This window comes from Otolemur garnettii, unplaced genomic scaffold, assembly GCF_000181295.1.
Source record: "Otolemur garnettii isolate 467f Iridium unplaced genomic scaffold, OtoGar3 scaffold00212, whole genome shotgun sequence".
NCBI classification, from domain to species: domain Eukaryota; kingdom Metazoa; phylum Chordata; class Mammalia; order Primates; family Galagidae; genus Otolemur; species Otolemur garnettii.
This window is the reverse complement of record NW_003852607.1, coordinates 1,182,071-1,185,873: the sequence shown is the minus strand read 5'-3', so window position 1 is coordinate 1,185,873 and position 3,803 is coordinate 1,182,071.

Sequence of the window (3,803 nt, the reverse complement as noted above, 5' to 3'; positions counted from 1 at the left end):
AGGAGGCTCACATCAGTTATGTTTTAAATGTACCACAAATTTGAGTGAATGTATAAGTTCAGTATGATGATAATTAGAAAATACACTTATATTTAAAAATTGTTACATATGTATATAACATTTGTTATATGTATATACCTATTGTTGTATATATATATGTAAATGCATATTTTTTTTTTCTTGAGAGTCTTAATCTGTCATGCTGCATAGATTGCCTATGGTACAGCTACCTCAAACTCTTGAGCTCAAGAGCTCAAGAGATCCTCTTGGCTCAGACTTCCAAGTAACTGGGACAACAGACTAGCTTCATAACTCTATCTAGTTTTTTGGCTTTTTGTAAAGATAGTATCTTTATTTTTGGGGGGGACACAGTCTCACTTTGTCAGCCTCAGAAGAGTGCCATGCTGTCATAGCTCACAGTAACCTCAAACTACTGGGCTCAAGTGATTCTCTTGCCTCAGCCTCCCAAGTAGCTGGGACCTGCCACAATACCTGGCTATTTTTAGAGATGGGGTCTCACTCTTGCTCAGGCTGGTCTGGAACCCGTGAGCTCAGGCAATCCCAGAGTGCTCAGATTACAGGTGTAAGCCACCATGCCCAGCCTCAGTATCTCACTCTTGCTCAGGCTGGTCTTGAACTCCTGAGCTCAAGTAGCTCAAGCCTGATGTAATCCACAGTGGATTGAGCCACTGTGTCCAGTAAATTGTTATATATTTTATGTCTTGTCTTTTTCTTTCTTTTTTGAGACAGTTTTATTATGTTGCCCTCGGTAGACTGCTGTGACGTCACAGCTCACAGCAACCTCTGTCTCTCTTGGGCTTAAGTGATTCTCTTGCCTCAGCCTCCCAAGTAGCTGGGACTACAGGCACCCGCCACAATGCCCAGCTATTTTTTGGTTGTAGTTGTCATTGTTTGGTAGACCCTGGGCTGGGTTCGAACCCACTAGCTCTGGTGTATGTGGTTGGCACCCTAGCAGCTAAGCTACCGGCACCGAGCCACTTCTTTTTCTTTTTGTTTTTTGAGACAGAACCTCAAGCTGTCCCCCTGGGTAGAGTGCAGTAGCATCACAGCTCACAGCAACCTCCAACTCCTGGGCTCAAGCGATTCTTCTGCCTCCGCCTCCCAAGTAGCTGGGACTACAGGTGCCTACCTCAACGCCGGGCTATTTTTTGGTTGTAGCTGTGATTGTCCTTTGGCGGGCCCCGGCTGGATTCAAAACCACCAGCTCAGGTGTATGTGGCCACCACTTCTTTTTTTTTCTTTGGATCATTAGGGTTTATTAGAATGTGCCTTAATACAGGCGCTGGGGCTTGCCCATGGTGCTCTTAATGTATAAAGCCCGGACATTCTGCCAATTTTTCTGAAGCAAGGACACCAAGAAGTTAACAGCCAGGTGGATGTTATACACCAGCTCATCATCTGTCATCTTCACATGGCCAGACAAAGAACCTTCTTCATCTGGAACTTGATTGTGGACTTCACCTCATCAACTTTGGCTGCCATATTTTCATTGTGGGTCAGCAGGGAAGGAAATTTGCCAGCCTTATTTAGACCAGGGCCAAGGATTCGTGGGATCTGCTTGATAAGAGACTCTGAGGCCAAAAAGGCATCATACTTCTTGGCCAGCTTCTTGACCAGCTTCTTGTTTTTGTTCAGTTTCTTCAGCGCCTTGATGTCCATGTGGGGTATGTCCACGGCCTTGGCCTCGTCACAGTGCTGCTGGTCCCCCAGGACACACACTGAGAACTTAGGACGGGGAGTGGACTTAAGCCTGACGGTGCCAGAGAAGCGTTTGTCCTTCTGAGGATCATAGTTCTTCAAACTGATCTGCAGCTCCACCGTTTCCAAAAACTTCCGGCGCTTTCGCTGGTTTCTGTGCAGGACTTCTCGCACCGCCTCGTACAACGTGTCGCGGGAGACTTTGCTGCTCGTGGCTGCTCGCGCCGCGATAACCAGAAAAGAGCACCACTTCTTTTTCTAAGTAATTTTGGATGAAATAAAACTTAGTGCCAGTTTTCCCAGCATAACCCCGAAGACATCTTGCTTTCCTGAAAGACTGTCAAAAACAAATTAAGAATAATCAGCTGGACCAAATATGGTTTACTCTAATCCCAGCTATCTGGGAGGTAGAGAGAATAAGATAGCTGGAGGCTGTGAATTATGGGGAAGGGGGAAAGGGGCTATGATCACACCAGTGCACTTCACTTTGCATTACAGTCTCCATAAAAATAGTAACAGAAATTAATCTCCCAAGGTAGTGTCCATTCTTTCCAGAAAATGGCATAAAAATGATTCTCAGCGATCAATTGAGACCTATCATTCTACTGATTCTTTCCCAGACACCACAGTGCAATGCTGGCAAGGATGGTATATGAAGCCATGTCAAAATTAAGGGTGAGAGTCAGAAAAAGTAGCCTTTTCAAAGAACCTGAAATAATGAAACATTCTATAACCTAAATATTATCAACCATGGCCATATGTCCTTTCATGTTTGATATGTGCCATGTCATGCCAGTCAATGTATTTTGATTTATAGCTACTCTCCCCTCATAACATCAGACATTAAATATTGGAGAGAACTGGAGATTGATTTATTTCTTGTGTAAACTCTGATATTACACAGTAATGGTCCTTGAGTATTAGTCACATGACAAACATTTCATTTGGGTGTTTCAAGGAACATGTACTTTTTTTTTTTTTTCTGAGACATAGTCTATTTCACCCTCGGTAGAATGCTGTGGCATGGCAGCTCACAGCAACCTCAAACTCTTGGGCTTAAGTGATTCTCTTGCTTCAGCCTCCCGAGCAGCTGGGACTACAGGCGCCCACCATAGTGCCCGGCTATTTTGTTGTTGTTGTAGTCATCATTGTGGTTTGGCAGGACTGGGCTGGATTTGAACCCACCAGCCTCGGTGTTTGTGGCCAGCACTGTAACCACTGTGCTGCAGCACCAAACCAGGAACATGTACCTTTAGATGCGTAGTGAGGAGTGGTCAGGCCTGGATAAAGCCCCAGCCACATACACTGCATTTATTTGATTTCTCTTTGGTATGGACTCCATAATGCTGATTGATGATGAAACTTATCGTGAAGAGATGCCACCCTTAATGAGTCTACAGAGTTTCTCACAAATGAATTCTTTGATGTTGGCTCAGCACCTAAAGCTCAGTGGTTAGGGCGCTGGCCACATACACCAGGGATGGTAGGTTCCTACCCGGCCTGGGCCTGCTGAACAACGACAACTACAGTAAAAAAATAGCCATTGTGGCAGGCAGCTGTAGTCCCAGCTACTTGGCAGGCTGAGGCAAGAGAATTGCTTAAGCCCAAGAGTTTGAGGTTGCTATGAGCTGTGACACCACAGCACCCTATTGAGGATGACACAGTAAAATTCTGTCTCAAAAGAAAAAAAAAAAGAATTCTCTGATGAAGTGCAAGGCTGGAACCCTAGCCACTGAGCTACAGACGCCAAGCCTCTCTAGTGTGCTTTCTTATGATCTCTAAGGAATATTTTCCATCTGAAGGCCTTGCCACACTCATTACACTTGTAAAGTTTATCTCTCGTATGTGTTTTCTGATGAAATCTAAGTGATTTCCTCTCTCTGAAGGCCTTGTCACATTCATTACACTTGAAATGTTTCTCTCCAGTGTGTGTTTTCTTTTCCTTTCTTTTTTTTTTTTTTGAGACAGAGCCTTAAGCTGTCCCCCTGGGTAGAGTGCTGTGGCATCACAGCTCACAGCAACCTCAACTCCTGGGCTCAAGCGAGTCTCTTGCCTCAGCCTCCCAAGTAGCTGGGACTACAGGC